Raw genomic sequence first — 20,293 nt, 5'->3', positions numbered from 1 at the left:
GAACAAGGTCTTCATGGAATATTTGGACAAGTTTTCGTCGTGTTCATCGATGACATATTAATCTTCTCCAAGTCCAAAGAGGAGCATGAGCAACACCTGAGGCTAGTTCTGGGAAAGCTTCGAGAGCACCAACTTTATGCCAAATTCAGCAAGTGTCAGTTCTGGCTGAACGAAGTTGGATTTCTGGGTCATACCCTTACGACACGCGGTCTGGCCGTAGATCAGTCCAAGATTACTACAGTGACCAACTGGGAATCACCAAAGGACGTGGAGGATGTTAGGAGTTTCCTCGGGCTCGCGGGATACTACCGCAAGTTTGTCGAAGGATTTTCCAGCATCGCCCGACCTATGACTCAGCTCTTGAGGAAAGGCCGGAAGTTTGAGTGGACACTGGCGTGTGAAGCAAGCTTCCAGGAGTTGAAGAAGAGGCTAACTACCGCCCCGGTGTTGGCTACCCCAGACATCAGCAAGGAATTCGTGATATATTGTGATGCCTCTGGAACCGGGCTCGGTGGAGTCCTGATGCAAGATGGTAGGGTCGTGGCGTACTTGTCATGGCAACTGCGACCGCATGAGGAGAACTATGCCACCCATGATCTCGAGCTAGCAGCTGTAGTGCATGCTCTGAAGACGTGGCGACATTACCTTCTGGGAAAGCGATGTGAGATATATACAGACCACAAAAGTCTGAAATATATCTTCACTCAAAGGGAGCTGAATATGAGACAGCGGAGATGGCTTGAGTTAATCAAGGATTACGACCTCAGCATTCAGTACCATCCTGGCAAGGCGAACGTGGTAGCCGATGCCTTGAGCCGGAACGCAGGCTCCTTGAACGTCATGCTCAAGGAAAGGTTACCCGTCTTGTATGAAGATATGGAGGGCTTCGGACTTGAGATAGTCAAACCAGGGTACCTGGCCAACCTCGAAGTCAAGCCTACTCTGGCAGACGACATCAAGGAAGCCCAGAAGGGGCACAAGAGTATCGAAGGCCTCAAGAGGAAGGTGCGAGAAGGCAAAGCCCCAGGATTCTCGATTGATGAGCAAGGAGTACTGTGGTACGGGAAGCGCTTATGTGTACCTAACAAGGCCAAACTTAAGGACTTGATCCTGTAAGAGGCTCATGACACACCGTACTCTATCCATCCAGGTGGTACCAAGATGTACCAAGACATCCGAGAACGATTCTGGTGGCATGGGATGAAGAGGGAAATCGGCTCCTATGTCGCTAAATGCGATGTATGTCGGCGAGTCAAGGTTGAACACCAGCGACCTGTTGGATTGCTACAACCTCTTCAAGTGCCGGAATGGAAGTGGGATAAAGTCGGCATGGACTTCATCACCGGGTTGCCCCGGTCGAATAAGGGTCATAACTCCATTTGGGTCATAGTCGATCATTTGACCAAGGTGGCCCATTTCATCCCCGTCAACACCACCTATGATGGCAGCCAGCTGGCCAATCTGTACATTCATCGAGTGGTGAGTCTCCATGGAGTTCCCAAAGAGATCATGTCCGACCGCGGCATGCAATTCACCTCAAGATTCTGGAAGAAGTTTCAAGAAGCTCTCAGACCAAACTCTCCTTCAGTACGGCTTTCCACCCGCAAACGGGCGGACAGACCGAGAGGGTAAACCAGATACTTGAGGACATGCTCCGCGCTTGTGTTTTGGACCATGGTGCCAAGTGGGAAGACCGCCTGCCGTTTGCTGAGTTTTCTTACAACAACAGCTACCAGTCCAGTCTTCAAATGGCCCCATTCGAAGCGTTATATGGGTGGAAGTGCCGCACCCCGCTCAATTGGTCCGAAACCGGTGAAGGACTAGTTTTCGGACCAGAAGCACTGCAGGAAGCAGGGGACAAGGTTTAGCTTGTCCGAGAGAACCTGGAGGCAGCTAAGTCAAGGCAGAAGAGTTATGCGGACCCTCGCCGCAGAAACGTGGAGTTTGTTCCTGGAGACCAGGTATACTTGCGAGTCACGCCTTTCAAGGGGACCAAGCGTTTCCACGTAAAGGGGAAGCTGGCTCCAAGGTTCGTTGGACCCTTCAAGATCACGGCAAGGCGTGGGGAAGTAGCTTATCAGTTGGAGCTACCTCCTGAGCTTTCGGGTGTGCACAACGTGTTCCACGTGTCACAGCTCCGGAAGTGTTTGCAAGTGCCGAACCGTCCCGATCTTTACAAGGACATTGATCATCAAGCTATTAACCTTCAACCAGATCTTACCTATCGCGAGAGACCGATCCGCATTTTGGATGAAGCCGAACGTTGCACCAGAAGCCGCACCATCAAGTTTTTCAAGGTTTAGTGGAGCAACCATACCGAAGCAGAAGCCACATGGGAACGTGGAGACTATCTCCGATCAGAATTTCCCGAGCTATTTAGCGCTTAGCTTAGGAATCTCGGGGACGAGATTCTTGTAAGAGGGATAGGTCTGTCACACCCTGTTTTTCACCACAAGTATTTTATGTTGCAAAAATCAGAGCTTGTTAAAACTTTTTCAAATAATGTTGTGAGTGCAATGTGAACCCTTGTTTGAGTGTATGCTTGTCTGTTTGATGACTCAAACCTATGAAAACTTATTATTTTTCTCTCTTCAAAAACCCTTTTTTCCTTTATATCAAGATCACCTTCATCATGTTGGGATACACTACTAGCTCATGAAGCCAAGTGGCACTTCCAACCAAAGTTGGTGATCTGATCCAAATATTATTTTCATTCATTAAAAACATTAATTGGTGATTTAAAATATTATTTCCTATTTTGTATCTATGTCTGTTTCTAAGGCCAGTAATGATATTCCCACAAGGAAAATTGCTTTCCTGCCTTAGAAAATTCTGAGTAAATTCATGGAAGCTGAGAAGGACATATATTTTCCATATATAAGATTTAAAACCCTATTTTATATTAATATTATTTAAGTAAAACCCTGAAAACCATTTCTGTCTGTTTTAGCTTTTTGAGATGTTTCCAAAGGAAATTATGTCAGTAAAATCCCATAAAATTACAGGAGCCCTCCCAAGCCATATTAGGTGCTCACCTAAAATCTCACCTTGATCCAAGGTGGGGAAGTGCACCTAATGAGCCCAAAACCCTCTCTGTCCAGAGTAGAGTTGGAACAACTCTACATTGCAAAGGTTCTCCAATGGAGCTGAAACTTTGCAGAAGTGTTTGACACCCCAAATGAGGACTCCACACCATAGATGGGATTTGTGAGACTCTGTTTGGCCACACTCCCTTTGTAAAGGACATTACTGGTCATTTTGAGACATTTTCAAGTTTACAAAGCCAAACTTGTTCAATGGAGCTCAGATTTGGTGGAACCCCATGTTTTTACCCCAAGACCAAACCTGTTAAGTTTCATTTCCAGTGGTAAGGTGGAAGCACCCCAAGTCACTGTCGAACACCTACCGACAGGAAGGTAAAACCCCTCCTACCCACTGTTTTACCCAATGTCAAGGCCCCAAACTTGGTGGGTTTGAGCACCAGAACACCCTGAGCACCCAGTCAATCAGCCCCTCCCCAACTCCAAGCAAAAGTGACAAGAACTCCAATCTAAGCCGCAGGGCAGTACTGGCAACACTAGTGTTCCTTGCTCCCTTGACCAGCTCGAGCTCCCACTAAGCCACAATGGCTAGGCACACTCCCAGCAACACTCAGGACATGAAGGACAAGTTCCAAGTGCCCCAGAGCGAGCCAGCATGCCGTGGCATGCCAAAACTGCGCTCTAGGCGCGCTGCAGAGAGCCACCAGCAAGGGGACGACGCTCCGGCCGGTCCCAACCTCCCCAGTTATGTCCAAACGCTCCCCCAACAACCATTTAGTGCAAAGCTACCCCAGGGACCCTCTCCCCCTCGTGCAAGAGCTCAGGCGACGTGTGCCCGTGCGCGTCCGACGCGGCCGAGCATGCACGGTCGCTGCGGCTCGACCCCACTCGCTTTCCCTCTGCGGCCGTTGCACCAGGAGGTCCTAAACCACGTCCCGAACCCGTGGTTTCGCGGCCAGCACCTCACTGTGCTCGCACGCGCGCCACGGTGGGTCACCGGCGCGCCCGAGTCGGGACACCGTCGTTGGCCTATAAATAGGTCCCCCCGGCACCCCCAGCACCCTCCAAGCATCTTCAGCACAACCAGTAGACACTCTCTAGCCACCTAATCGAGCTCGCAGAGCCCCGGTGCTCGAGATCGACCGAGGCCCCTCCGCCTCGCAGCTCCGGTCAATCTCCGGCTACACGTCGGGTCCTGCGCTGCCCGACCTCCCATTACACTCCCCTTGACATGAGGAACATTTCCCCTAACTTCCCCGAGCGAATCCATGCCCCTAGCCCCTAGTTCAACACCAACCCGAAACCCTTCCGCCACGGGCACCTTGTCACCGGCGACCCAGACCACCTCCGGTGACGTCTCGACCACGCGCAGGTAGGCGGAGGCACGAGGGACCCGTTCCCGTTCCTAGATTGGCCTGAGGACAACGGCAGCCTCACCGGCGTCGATGGAGAGACGAGGTCTCCCGGCAGGGCTTCGCCAAGCACCGGCAGAGAGGAGGAGGAAGAAGAGTAGTGTGGGGGCCCCGACTAGCAAGTCGAGTTCGCATTTTGATATAATAAAATGACATAATAAAACTATAGGACTTTGTGATCCTGTAATAGTTGACATTTATCAAAAACAGAAACTATTTTGATTCTGTAATAGTTGACATTTATCAAAAACAGAAACTATTTTGATATCATAAAATGATATTAAAAAGCACTTATTTACTTCTGTTTGGTTTTAAATAAATATGCTTAGCTAATAAAACTATAGGAAACATTTTCCAAAATAATAAACTGAATTTATTCAAGCCTTGCAACATTTTTTTAAAAGCACTTTGTGATCTGTTTTAGTGAGAGCTAGTATTTATTTATTCCTTTCTCGACGGTAGAGTTACCGAGTGATGGAGGATCCGGAGAGGAAGACCTCGAAGACCCCGGATACCTAGCTGACCAAGGCAAGCAGCCCTTTGACCATGACTTGAGCATATGAAATGATGCAGTGCCGGTTCATCATTGATGTGATGGTACCGAAGGCTTCATCGAAGCACTTGCATGATAGTAATGATATTCACATGGCTCCTCGGAGCACAAACATGATGAGCTGACCCTACTGTCTATGAGGATCATGCTACTGTCATGTTGACCAGTAGAGTTATAAGATCATTGCATTGAGCTTGACCCTACCCCGTGAGGGTCATGTTATTACCATGTTGACAAGTAAAGATAGAGCATATTATCACAATCATGATGATGAGTTAAATAAAGAGTTTATGAAAACCCCATCGGGTGCCACTAATGCCCGAGGGTGATGATGAGTTGGTGATCACTTTTGGTGAAGTGATGCACCGGTGATTTTGTGTGAGTATGGTTTCGGAAATGGGATTAGATTTATGATGTGTCGATCATCCCAACCTTACCAGTACGACCACGATACCCCTTTATGGGACGGGGCTTTGTTGATTACTCTGGTCGTACTAGCAAAGAGCCACATTACTAGTGGCGGGAGTGATCGGTGTCACTCTCGTGATGGGGTCGTTCCAGGTAGGACGACTATGCCATTATTATGAGTTCCAGGCACACCGTTGGTCCCTGCATGGTTGATACAGTCCAGAGTTGGTGCACGTAAGACGTACAACATGTGGGCTGGGTACCAATCGAGTGGACCTCTTTGTCTAGTATCGTCAGGGGAAAGAAGATGATCGGGTACTTACCTCGGGTATATGTGATATACCGCGAGTCGTGGATGACACGGAAGTTTCCCGTTTCTCGTGGGTCCAGCGTACTACCTCTGCAGAGTGTAAACTATTCGAATAGCCGTGTCCACGGTCAAGGACAGTTGGGTGGTGCTGCTTAAACTATATCCAGTGTTTCCGCAAAAACCAAGAGTGTGTGTCTGTGGTGTTAAAAAGGTGTTGTTATGATAATCACAATAATATGATCAAGTTCGGTGACTTGGCATATAGGGTAAACCCGGATGGTTTAGCCCTCATTAATACATTAAGGTTATGACAAGTCCGATGACTTGGCATATAGGGTGAACCGGGTGTGTTCAACCCTTGTCAGATATGTCGATATCTGTAACCTCTTCTTCAAAAGTAATTCTTTAACTTGTTGCATATACATGATCATGCCACCACATTGCATTCCACTAAAGATACATGATACTGTTATTCCTTACCATATTCATATCATGGGCTGTTTGCGAGTACATTCAAAGTACTCATTGGCTTGCCACTGGTTATGTTATTGACCAGACATGGAAGGACCGGAGTTTGGCGATGAGTACGCCGTCGGAGACGAACCTGCGATCTAGGACGCTTCCAAGTCAGAATGCCTGTCGGTGTAGGCTTGCTGGCATGGGCAGCGCTTAGGCCTTACGAGTTTCCGCTACTCGATGTATCCGTTTAATTGGCTTTAGGCCTTGCTCTTGAACTCGACCTTCCGGTCGTTCGACGTAATAATTTCGGTACTTGGATGTAAGACTCTATTATTCAGTATCTGTGTTCAGTGAACACTGATCCTTGGGGTCACTGGGCACGGCGAACTCGACTTGCTAGTCGGGGTCCCCACACTGCTCTTCTTTCTCCTCCTCTCTGCCGGTGCTTTGCGAAGCCCTGCCGGGAGACCTCGTCTCTCCATCGATTCCACGCCATCGTGCCACTGGAGATCTTACCCAACCTCTCCCTCCTCCTTGCTGGATCAAGGTGCGGGAGACGTCACCGGGCTGCACGTGTGTTGAACGCGGAGGTGCCGTAGTTCAGAACTAGATCGGAATCACACCGCGATCTGAATCGCCGCGAGTACGACTCCATCAACCGCGTTCTTGTAACGCTTCCGCTTAGCGATATTCAAAGGTATGAAGATGCACTCACCCCTCTCTCGTTGCTGGTCTCTCCATAGGAAGATCTGAATACGCGTAGGATTTGTTTTTTGAATTTATGCTACGTAACACAACAATGGCATCCGAGCCAGGTTTTCTATGCGTAGATTTTACGCACGAGTAGAACACAAAAGGTTGTGGGCGATGATTTGTCAATTGCTTGACGCTACTAGTATTATTCTTTTTCGGTGGTATTGTGGGATGAAGCGGCCCGGACCGACCTTACACGTACACTTACGTGAGACTGGTTCCACCGACACACATTCACACCGTGCATAAAGGTGGATAGCAGGTGTCTGTCTCTCCTACTCTAGTCGGATTGGATTTGATGAAATGGGTCCTTATGAAGGGTAAATAGCTTTGGCATATCATCATTGTGGCTGTCACGTAGGTAAGAAGGCGTTCTTGCTAGAAACCCAAATCAGCCACGTAAAACTTGCAACAACAATTAGAGGATGTCTAACTTGTTTTTGCAGGGTTTTGACATGTGATGTGATATGGCCAAAGTTGTGATGTTGCATGTATGATGTATGAGATGATCATGTTACTGTAATAGGTTTAACGACTTGCATGTCGATGAGTATGACAACCGGCAGGAGCCATAGGAGTTGTCTTAATTTATTGTATGAGATGCAACGCCATGTGCTTACTACTTCTACTTCATTGCTAACGGTTAGCTATAGTAGTAGTGATAGTAGTAGTTGGCGTGATGACTTCACGGAGACACGATGATGGAGATCATGGTGTCACGCCGGTGACAATGATGATCATGCGATGCCTAAAGATGGAGATCGAAAGAGCAAAGATGATAATGGCCATATCATGTCACTATATGATTGCATTGTGATGTTTATCATGTTTTTCATCTTATTGCTTAGAACGACGGTAGCATAATAAGATGATCCCTCTTAAAATTTCGAGAACATATTCCCCTAAGTGTGCACCATTGTGAAGGATTGTTGTCTTGAAGCACCACGTGATGAGCGGGTGTGATAGATTCTAACGTTCGCATACAACGGGTGTAAGCCAGATTTACACACGCGAAACACCTAGGTTGACTCGACGAGCTTAGCATATAAATACATGACCTCGAATAAAAGAGACCAGAAGGTCGAACATAAGTCGTATGGTTGAAGACGATCAGCATGAAGTTGCTCACCATGGTGACTAGTCCGTCTCACGTGATGATCGGACACGGGTTAGTCAACATGGATCATGTATCACTTAGATGACTAGAGGGATGTCGATTTAAGTGGGAGTTCATACTTAATTTGATTAAATGAACTTAATTGTCATGAACTTAATCTAAAAGTTGTCTTTATAAATATTGTAGATGGCCAACGTCAACCTCAATTTCAACGCATTCCTAGAGAAAAACAAGCTGGAAGATGATTGTAGCAACTATGCGGACTGGGTTCGCAACGTGAAGCTCATCTTTGAAGCAGCTAAAAAGGCTTATGTCCTTGATGTGGCGCTAGGTGACCCTCCTGCTCCCGCAACAGCCCAGGACATTCTGAACGTTTGGAAAACGCGGAGTGATGACTACTCTCTGGTTAGGTGTGGCATGTTATACAGTTTAGAAACGGGGCTCCAAAGGCGTTTTGAGCAACACGGTGCATATGAGATGTTCCAAGAGCTGAAGCTAGTTTTTCAAGCTCATGCCCGTGTCGAGAGATATGAAGTCTCCGACAAGTTCTTTAGCTGTAAGATGGAGGAGAACAGTTCTGTCAGTGAGCACATATTCAAAATGTCTGGGTTACACGGTCGTCTAAGTTCACTTGGAGTCGAACTTCCGGATGATGCTATAATTGACAGAATCCTCCAGTCTCTCCCACCAAGCTACAAAGGTTTTTTGCTGAACTACAACATGCAAGGGATGGAGAAGACCATTCCTGAGTTGTACTCGATGCTCAAGTCTGCAGAAGTAGAAATCAAGAAAGAGCATCAAGTGTTGATGGTCAACAAGACCACTAGTTTCAAGAAGGGAAGGGTAAGAAGAACATCAAGAAAGACGGCAAAGCCGTTGCCTCGCCCGGTAAGCCATATGCCGGGAAGAAGAAAAAGAATGGACCCAAGCCTGATACTGAGTGCTTCTATTGCAAGGGAAAGGGTCACTGGAAGCGGAACTGCCCCAAATACTTAGCGGACAAGAAGGCCGACAACATTAAAGGTATATGTGATATACATGTTATTGATGTGTACCTTACCAGCGCTCGTAGTAGCTCCTGGGTATTTGATACCGGTGCTGTTGCTCACATTTGCAACTCAAAGCAGGACCTGCGGAATAAGCGGAGACTGGCCAAGGACAAGGTGACGATGCGCGTCGGGAATGGCTCCAAGGTCGATGCAATCGCCGTCGGCACGCTACCTCTACATCTACCATCGGGATTAGTTTTAAACTGTAATAATTGTTATTTAGTACCAGCTTTGAGCATGAATATTGTATCAGGGTCTTGCTTAATGCGAGACAGCTACTCATTTAAGTCAGGGAATAATGGTTGTTCTATTTATATGAGTGATATGTTTTATGGTCATGCTCCACTGGTGAATTGTTTATTATTGATGAATCTCGATCGTGATGTTACGCTTATTCATAGTGTGAGTACCAAAAGATGTAAAGTTGATAATGATAGTCCCACATACTTGTGGCCCTGCCGCCTTGGTCATATCGGCGTTAAGCGCATGAAGAAGCTCCATACTGATGGACTATTAGATTCTCTTGACTTTGAATCATTTGACACATGCGAAGCGTGCCTCATGGGCAAGATGACTAAGACTCCATTCTCAAGAATAATGGAGAGAGCAACTCACTTATTAGAAATAATACATACTGATGTGTGTGGTCCAATGAACGTTGAAGCTCGCGGTGGCTATTGTTATGTTCTCACTCTCACCGATGATTTGAGTAGGTACGGGTATATCTACTTAATGAAGCAAAAATCTGTGACGTTTGAAAAGTTCAAGGAATTTCAGAGTGAGGTTGAGAATCAACGTGACAGAAAAATTAAATGTCTGCGATCTGATCGTGGAGGAGAATATTTGAGTCACGAGTTTGGCACACACCTAAGGAAGTGTGGAATCGTTTCACAACTGATGCCGTCTCGCACACCGCAACGCAACGGAGTGTCTGAACGTCGTAATCGCACTTTATTAGATATGGTACGATCTATGATGCCTCTTACCGACTTACCGCTATCATTTTGGGGATACGCATTAGAAACTGCAGCATTCACTTTAAATAGGGCACCGTCTAAATCCGTTGAGACGACACCGTATGAACTATGGTTTGGCAAGAAACCTAAGTTGTCGTTTCTTAAAGTTTGGGGCTGCGATGCTTATGTGAAGAAACTTCAACCAGAAAAGCTCGAACCCAAAACGGAGAAATGCGTATTCATAGGATACCCTAAGGAAACTATTGGTATACCTTCTATCTTAGATCCGAAGGTAAGACCTTTGTTGCCAAGAACGGATCCTTTCTAGAGAAAGAGTTTCTCTCGAAAGAAGTAAGTGGGAGGAAGGTAGAACTTGATGAGGTAATTACACCCCCTCTCGAACAGGACAGTAGCGCAGCGCGGGAAGTTGTTCCTGCGGCGCCTACACCAACTGAAGAGGAAGTTAATGATGATGATCATGAAGCTTCGGATCAAGTTATTACTGAACCGCGAAGGTCCACAAGGGCACGCTCCGCACCAGAGTGGTACGGCAACCCTGTGATGGAAATCATGTTGTTAGACAACGGTGAACCTTCGAACTATGAAGAAGCGATGGCAGGCCCGGATTCCGACAAATGGCTTGAAGCTATGAAATCCGAGATAGGATCCATGTATGAGAACAAAGTATGGACTTTGGTGGACTTGCCCGATGACCGGCGAGCCATAGAAAATAAATGGATCTTCAAGAAGAAGACTGATGCAAATGGTAATGTAACCGTTTATAAAGCTCGACTTGTCGCAAAGGGTTTTCGACAAATTCAAGGAGTTAACTATGAAGAGACTTTCTCTCCCGTAGCGAAGCTGAAATCAGTACGAATCATGTTAGCAATTGCCGCCTTTTATGATTATGAAATTTGGCAAATGGACGTCAAAACAGTGTTCCTTAACGGGAACCTTAAGGAAGAGTTTTATATGATGCAACCTGAAGGTTTTGTCGACCCTAAGGGTGCTAACAAAGTGCGCAAGCTCCAGCGCTCCATCTATGGGCTGGTGCAAGCATCTCGGAGTTGGAACATTCGCTTTAATGAGGTGATTAAAGCATGTGGGTTCATACAGGTTTACGGAGAAGCCTGTCTGTACAAGAAAGTGAGTGGGAGCTCTGTAGCTTTCCTCATACTGTTTGTGGATGACATATTATTGATGGGGAACAATATACAGATGTTGGAGAGCATAAAGGCCTATTTGAACAAGATTTTTTCAATGAAGGACCTTGGAGAAGCTGCAGACATATTAGGCATCAAGAACTATAGAGATAGATCGAGACGCCTCATAGGTCTTTCGCAAAGTACATACCTTGACAAGATATTGAAGAAGTTCAATAAGGAAAACTCCAAGAAAGGGTTCTTGCCAGTTTTGCAAGGTATGAGATTGAGTAAGACTCAGTCGCCGACCACGGCAGCAGATAGAGAGAATATGAGTTCTGTCCCCTACGCTTCAGCCGTAGGATCTCTTATGTATGCCATGCTGTCTACCATACCTGATATAAAACTTGCCATAAGTTTGGTAGGGAGGTACCAAAGTGATCCCGGTATGGAACACTGGACAGCGGTCAAGAATATCCTTAAGTACCTGAAAAGGACTACGGAAATGTTTCTCGTTTATGGAGGTGACGAAGAGCTCGTCGTAAAGGGTTACGTCGATGCTAGCTTCGACAGAAATCCGGATGACTCTAAGTCACAGACCGGATACATATACGTGTTGAATGGTGGGGCAGTGAGCTAGTGCAGCAGGAAGCAAGAAGTCGTGGCAGCATCTACATGTGAAGCGGAGTAAGTAGCTGCTTGAGAAGAGGCTCATGAAGGAATTTGGATGACAGAGCTCATCACCGACCTTGGAGTGGTTCCGAGCGCGTCGGGTCTAATGACACTCTTCTGTGACAACACTGGGGCCATTGCCATAGCCAAGGAGCCCAGGTTTCACTAGAAGACGAAGCACATCAAACGCCGCTACAACTCCATCCAGGACCATGTCCAGAGTGGAGTAATAGAGATTTGTAAAGTACACATGAATCTGAATATCGCAGACCCGTTGACTAAACCTCTTCCATGAGCAAAACATGATCAACACCATAATGCTATGGGTGTTCGATACATCACAATGTAACTAGATTATTGACTCTCATGCAAGTGGGAGACTATTGGAAATATGCCCTAGAGGCAATAATAAAATGGTTATTATCATATTTCCTTGTTCATGATAATTGTCTATTGTTCATGCTATAATTGTATTAACAGGAAACAGTAATACATGTGTGAATAAATAGATCACAATGTGTCCCTAGCAAGCCTCTAGTTGGCTAGCTCGTTAGTCAATAGATGATCATGGTTTCCTGGTCATGGGCATTAGATGTCATTGATAACGGGATCACATCATTGGGAGAATGATGTGATGGACAAGACCCAATCCTAAGCGTAGTACTAGATCGTATTGTTCGTATGATAAAGCTTTTCTAATGTCAAGTGTCTTTTCCTTCGACCGTGAGATTGTGCAACTCCCGGATAACGTAGGAGTGCTTTGGGTGTATCAAACGTCACAACGTCACTGGCTGACTATAAAGGTGTACTACGGGTACCTCTGAAAGTGTGTGTTGGGTTGGTACGAATCGAGATCGGGATTTGTCACTCCATGTGACGGAGAGGTATCTCTGGGCCCACTCGGTAGAACATCATCATGAGCTCAATGTGACTAAGGAGTTAGTCACACGATGACGTGCTACGGAACGAGTAAAGAGACTTACCGGTAACGAGATTGAACAAGGTATAGGTATACCGACGATCGAATCTCGGGCAAGTTCTATATCGACCGACAAAGGAATTGTATATGGGATTGATTGAATCCTTGACATCGTGGTTCATCCGATGAGATCATCGTGGAGCAAGTGGGAGCCACCATGGGTATACATACCCCGCTGATGGTTATTGGCCGGAGAGGTGTCTCGGTCATGTCTACCTGTCTCCAGAACCCGTAGGGTCTATACACTTAAGGTTCGATGACGCTAGGGTTATAGGGAATTGTTATACGAGGATATCGAAAGTTGTTCGGAGTCCCAGATGAAACCCGGACGTCACGAGGAGCTCAGGAATGGTCCGGAGGTAAAGATTGATATATAGGACGGATGGTTTCAGATACCGGAAGTGTTTCGGGCGCCACCGGTAACGTACAGGGACCACCGGAGGTGGCCCCGGGGGTCCACCGGAAGGGGGCAACAATCCCGGGAGGCTAGATGGGCCAAGTGGGAGAGGGAACCAGCCCCTAGGTGGGCTGGTGCGCCCCCCACACTCACCCCAAGGCGTAGGAGGTGGAGAGGGGGGGGGGGAAACCCTATGCGCTGGTGGGCCTAAGGCCCACCTAGGGGTGCGCCACCCCTCCCCCTTGCCCTGGCCGCCGCACCTCCCATCTGGGGGGCTGCCGCACCACCTAGGGTGGGAACCCTAGGGGTGGCACCCCCCTCCCCTCCTCGTATATATAGTGGGCACTTTTGGGCTTTTGGAGACACAGTTTTCCTTCTCCCTCGGTGCAGCCCTGCTCTTCTTTCTCCTCCTCTCTGCCGGTGCTTGGCAAAGGCTGCCGGGAGACCTCGTTTATGGACTATCATTAAGTACCTGAAGAGGACTAAGGAGATGTTTCTCGTTGATGGAGGTGACGAAGAGCTCGTCGTAAAGGATTACGTCGATGCTAGCTTCAACACAGATCCGGATGACTCTAAGTCACAGGCCGGATACGTATATGTTTTGAATGCTGGGGCAGTGAGCTGGTGTAGTAGCAAGCAAGAAGTCGTGGCAACATCTACATGTGAAGCGGAGTACATAGCTGCTTCATAAGCAGCTCATGAAGGAATTTGGACGAAGGAGCTCATCACTGACCTTGGAGTAGTTCCAAGTGCGTCGGGTCCAATGACGCTCTTCTGTGATAACACTGGGGCCATTGCCATAGCCAAGGAGCCCAGGTTTCACCGTTAGACCAAGCACATCAAATGCCGCTACAACTCCATCCAAGACAATGTCCAGAGTGGAGTGATAGATATTTGTAAAGTACACACGGATCTGAATATTGTAGACCCGTTGACTAAACCTCTTCCTCGAGCAAAAAAATGATCAACACCATAATTCTATGGGTGTTCGATACATCACAATGTAACTAGATTATTGACTCTAGTGCAAGTGGGAGACTGTTGGAAATATTCCCTAGAGGCAATAATAAAATGGTTATTATCATATTTCCTTGTTCATGACAATCGTCTATTGTTCATGCTATAATTGTATTAACAGGAAACAATATTACATGTGTGAATAAATAGATCACAATGTGTCCCTAGCAAGCCTCTATTTGGCTAGCTCCCTGATCAATAGATGATCAAGGTTTCTTGATCATGGGCATTAGATGTCATTGATCACGGGATCACATCATTGGGAGAATGATGTGATGGACAAGACCCAATCCTAAGCATAGCACTAGATCATATTGTTCGTATGCTAAAGCTTTTCTAATGTCAAGTGTCTTTTCCTTCGACCGTGAGATTGTGCAACTTCCGGATACCGTATCAGTGCTTTGGGTGTATCAAACGTCACAACGTAACTGGGTGTCTATAAAGGTGCACTACGGTACCTCTGAAAGTGTCTGTTGGGTTGGTACGAATCGAGATTGGGATTTGTCACTCCGTGTGAAGGAGAGGTATCTCTGGGCCCACTCGATAGAACATCATGATGAGCTCAATGTGACTAAGGAGTTACTCACACGATGACGTGCTACAGAACGAGTAAAGAGACTTACCGGTAACGAGATGGAACAAGGTATAGGTATACCGACGATCGAATCTCGGGCAAGTTCTATACCGAAAGACAAAGGGAATTGTATACAGGATTGATTGAATCCTTGACATCTTGGTTCATCCGATGAGATTATCTTGGAACGTGTGGGAGCCACCATGGTTATCCAGATCCCGCTGATGGTTATTGGCCGGAGAACGTCTTGGTAATGTCTGCATGCTTCCCGAACCCGTAGGGTCTACACACTTATGGTTTGATGACGCTAGGGTTATAGGGAAATGTTATACGAGGTTACCAGAAGTTGTTCGGAGTCCCGGATGAGATCCCGGACGTCACGAGGAGCTCCGGAGGTAAAGATTGATATATAGGATGGATGTTTTTGGACACGAGAAATGTTTCGGGCGTCACCGGTAGCGTACCGGGACCACCGGGACCACCGGAAATGGTCCCGGGGGTCCACAGGGAGGGACCACCAGGCCCAAGAGGTAGCATGGTCCAAAAGGGGGAGGGAAACCAGCCCAAAGTGGGCTGGTGCGCCTCCCACAAGAGGCCCAAGGCGTAGGAGGGAGAGAGAGAGGGGGGGGGGGAACCCTGCCGCTGGTGGGCCTAAGGCCCAGCTAAGGGGTGAGCCACCCCCTTCCCTTGCCCTAGCTGCCACACCTCCCATCTGGGGGGGGGGGGGCTGCCGCACCACCTAGGGGTGAAATCCTAGGGGTGGCACCCCCTCACCTCCTCCTATAAATAGAGAGGGGTTTGGGGCTATTTTCGACACGGTTTCTTCTCCTCTCGGCGCAGCCCTGCTCCCCTCTTTCCTCCTCCTCCCACGGTGCTTGGCGAAGCCCTACCGGGAGACCTCGTCTCTCCATCGACACCACGCCGTCGTGCTGCCGGAGATCTTCCCCAACCTCTCCCTCCTCCTTGCAAGATCAAGGTGCAGGAGACGTCACCGGGCTGCACGTGTGTTGAACGCGGAGGTGCCGTGGTTCGGCACTAGATCGGAATCTCACCGCGATCTGAATCGCCGCGAGTACGACTCCATCAACCGCGTTCTAGCAACACTTCCGCTTAGCGATCTTCAAAGGTATGAAGATGCACTCACCCCTCTCTCGTTGCTGGTCTCTCCATAGGAAGATCTGAATATGCGTAGGAATTATTTTGAATTTATGCTACGTAACCCAACAAGTTTTTCCTACTGGTCCTTGCTACTTTACTTTGCCGCTACTGCTGTCACTGCTGCTACTGTTATTCTATCGCTACTGCTGTCACTGCTGCTACTGTTACTTTGCCGCTATTGTTGTCGCTGCTGCTACTGTTACCGTTGCTACTATTGCTATCACACTACTCTGCTACTGATACTTTGTTGTAGATACTAAATCTTTCAGGTGTGGTTGAATTGACAACTCAACTGTTAATTCTTGAGAATATTCTTTGGCTTCCCCTTGTGTCGAATCAATAAATTTGGGTTGAATTATCTACCCTCGAAAACTGTTGCGATCCCCTATACTTGTGGGTTATCAAGACCTTTTTCTGGCGCCGATGCCGGGGAGTCATAGCTATATTCTCCGAGTCACTTGGGATTTACATCTGCTGATCACTATGAGGAATCTGAAAGATTCAAGAACTAAAGTATTGCCCTTAACTACGAGGACAGGTAAGGAACTGCCATCTAGCTCTGCATTTGATTCACCTTCAGTTATGAGTAAGTTTGCGACACCACCTTCTGCTAGAAATCTTGATATGTTGCCTGTGCTTGATGGTACTACTTCTGCTGTCCATGATGCTTGTGATGATTCTATGCTTGATACTACTTTGCCACTAGGTGCATTCCTTGATGCACAAATTGCTAGAGTTGATGCTAGATGTGATGATACTTCTGAAACTGCTGATACTATTGAAGTAGAACCTGCTATTTTGCCTGTTAGAACTAGCTCTCCTAGATATGAATTGCCTGATATGCCTGAGGGTTATGTTATGGAGGGAGAGATAGCTGAGGACTTTCTTGCTTGTAAGGATAGCTATGATGTTGAGAAATGACTATGCAAGTGGAAAGAAAAATCTTTGAACGCTAGGATGAAATACGACCCGAAGTTTGCTAGTTCGCCTATCTTTGTGACAGATAAGGATTCTGAATTCTGTGTCGACCCTGAGTTAATCACTCTGGTCAAATCTGATCCTTTTCACGGTTATGAGTCTGAAACGGTTGTAGCCCATCTAACCAAACTGTACGATATAGCCACCCAATTCACGAGCGAGGAAAAGATCCGCCACTACTATATCCTTAAGTTGTTTCCTTTCTCGCTAAAGGATCATGCTAAGACTTGGTTCACTTCTCTTGCTCCTGGTTGTGTGCGTAGCCCCCAGGATATGATTTACTACTTGTGTGAGAAATATTTCCCTGCCCATAAGAAGCAAGCTGCCTTGCAGGAAATATACAACTTTTTGCAAGTTGAAGAAGAGAGTCTCCCACAAGCTTGGGGGAGGCTTGTCCAGCTACTGAATGCTTTGCCTGATCACCCTCTTGAAAAGAATGAAATACTTGATATCTCCTATAATGGACTAACCGATGCTTCTAGAGGCCACCTAGATAGTTGTGCCGGTTGTGTTTTTAGGGAACGAACCATAGAACAAGATAAGATCCTATTGAATAATATCTTCTGCAATGAGAATACTTGGACTATTCCCGAACCACCTCCAAAACCAACTCCTAAGAAAAGAGGTATTATATTCCTCAGTCCTGAAGATATGCAAGAAGCTAAGAAATCTATGAAAGATAAAGGCATTAAATCTGAAGATGTCAAAAATCTACCACCTATCGAAGAGATCCATGGTCTTGATAACCCGATACAAGTAGTCGAGGTAAATTCTCTTCGTAGATTCAATGAGAGTGATATTCCTTTTGATAGACCTCCTAGATTATGCCTGGATGAATTTGATAACTTTGTTGCCAAACAACAACGTTTCAATGATTATGTTAGGAGACAATTGGAACAGAATGCTTGTATGCTTAGTCATTTAAGTGCTTGTGTGGACACAAATGTCAATGATCTTAAGATTCTGAGTAAACATGCCTCTATGGTTACTACTGAGGTAGAACAAGTACTTAAGGCTCAAAATGACTTGCTCAATGAGTTGAATGAAAATTCTGTTAGAGTCGTCACTAGAGGCGGTAGAATGACCCAGGAACCTTTGTATCCTGAGGGTCATCCTAAGAGAATTGAACAAGATTCTCAAGGAGTTAGCATTGATGCACCTAGTCATCCTAGGAAGAAGAATAAAGATGATAGGAATTTGCAAGCTAGCAACCCTGTTGTTGTTACACCTGAGAGTCCAAACGATGTCTCTACTTCTGATGCTGAAACACAATCTGGTGATGAACATGAGCCTAACGATAATATCGATAGTGATTTTCATGTTGATGCTCAACCTAGAAATGATAAGGATGTGGAGATTGAACCTGTTGTTCTTGATAACCCACAGCCTAAGAATTAGAGATACGATAAGAACGATTTCATTGCTAGGAAGCATGGTAAAGAAAGGGAACCATGGGTTCAGAAACCCATGCCCTTTCCTCCCAAACCATCCAAGAAAAAGGATGATGATGATTTTGAGCGCTTTGTTGAAATGATTAGACCTGTCTTTCTGCAATTGCTTTGACAGATGTGCTCAAACTGTCTCCGTATGCTAAGTACATGAAGGATATTGTGACTACTAACAGGAGGATACCTGAGGTTGAGACTTCCACCATGCCCGCTAATTACACCTTCAAGGGTGGAACTCCTAAGAAACTAGGTGATCCCGGAGTGCCTACTATACCTTGCTCCATTAAAGGCAACTACGTTATAATTGCTTTATGCGACCTTGGAGCCGGTGTTAGTGTTATGCCTCTCTCTCTTTATCGTAGACTTGAACTGGATAAGTTGACACCCACTAAAATCTCTCTGCAAATGGCCGAGAAATCAACTGCTTTCCCTATCGGCATTTGTGAGGATGTGCCTATTGTGGTTGCCAACGTCACTATCTTAACAGACTTTGTTATCCTGGATATTCCCGAGGATGATGCCATGGCGGTCATCCTTGGAAGACCCTTTTTAAACACTGCAGGGGATGTTATTGATTGCAACAAAGGCAATGTCACTTTCCATGTCAATGGTAATGAGCATACGATGCACTTTCCGAAGAAACAATATCGAGTACATTGCATCAATGCTATCGAAAAAACTTCATCGATTCTTATTGGGAGCTTTGAATGCCCTATACCTACTGTTAAGATGAAGTATGATTTCTTTGTTGGGGATATGCACATCCCCATTGAGGTAACCTAGTGACTATTCGGAAATTCTCCGTTTTCTTTTGCGATTTGAATTTTTTTGTCAAGGAGACTTGATCAACCTCATTGACGGATTTCTTTCGATGACCATGGGATGAATGAATCGAGGAGTCACAAACCTCTGTTCCAAGATTTCACCTTCGGTTGCTTAGAGGAAGAATGATAGATTTAGTTTAATTGTCCCTGTTTTCTGTTTTTGCGTCCCGAAGAAAAGTACCCCGAAAATAAAAGTTCTCCGAATGCCGTGAAAATCAGGTATGATTTTTTCTAAATTTTTTGAAAAATTCTGAGACGGAGAGCTAGTCAGGGGGCTGCACGAGTGGGCCACAAGCCATGGAGGCGCGAGCACCCCCTGGCCCCGCCTACAGGGCTTGTGGGGCCGACGTGCACCCCCTCCACTTATTCTAGCTCCCATCTGCTTCTCCTACCTCCAGAAAAAGTCGTTTCGCAGCTCAAACCCGTGTTCTTGCTCTTCTTGCTGCGATTTTCGATCTCCTTGTGCAAAGCCCCATTCACCAAACTGTTTTGGGGAAATTGCTCCTTGGTATGTGACTCCTCCGTTGGTCCAATTAGTTTTTGCTCTAGTGCCTTATTCGTCGCGTATTTTTGCTGCCTTGGTGACTCTGTTCTTGAGCTTTGCATGCTAATTTTAGCTGGTCCCAAGTAGTTTTGATGCGTGGTATGGCTTCTAGGCACTTGTCGGAGTAGTTGCTATGATTTTTGTTGAGACTTGTTCACTTTTCCTTTTTGTCACTAAAAAATTCAGAAATTTTCAGAGATAGAAAAAGGAAAAGATAAGGAGGTTCTTAAGAGGCTCTTCAAGCCGTGACCCCTAGGATGATGGGAATGAGAAGAAGAAACCCAAGTATCCGGTCCCCCGAGTTGCAGAAGGTCGAGCGTGCGAGTGGCCAAGCGATGTGTTCTTACGCGCCGCCGGCCTTTATGAGGACTTTTACTACTTGGTGGAGAACGTAGGCCTTACCGCCTTCGTTGAAGATAAGTGTCCGCAATACATCCTCCTCACTAATATTTTCGTGCAAAGCTTTAACTTCTATCCAAGGAAGAATCCTCCTATGGTTGAG

At 46.5% G+C, this 20,293-nt stretch overlaps 1 pseudogene; it reads left to right on the top strand.

Annotated features, from left to right (window-relative positions):
* The window catches only part of LOC123427590, a 156,662-nt pseudogene that overhangs the window by 43,303 nt on the left and 93,066 nt on the right, over nucleotides 1–20,293 (top strand).

The sequence above is a fragment of the Hordeum vulgare genome, chromosome 2H, assembly GCF_904849725.1.
Source record: "Hordeum vulgare subsp. vulgare chromosome 2H, MorexV3_pseudomolecules_assembly, whole genome shotgun sequence".
Lineage (NCBI taxonomy): Eukaryota > Viridiplantae > Streptophyta > Magnoliopsida > Poales > Poaceae > Hordeum > Hordeum vulgare.
The sequence above is the reverse complement of the archived record's forward strand: the minus strand, read 5'-3'. Positions and strand labels throughout refer to the sequence as shown.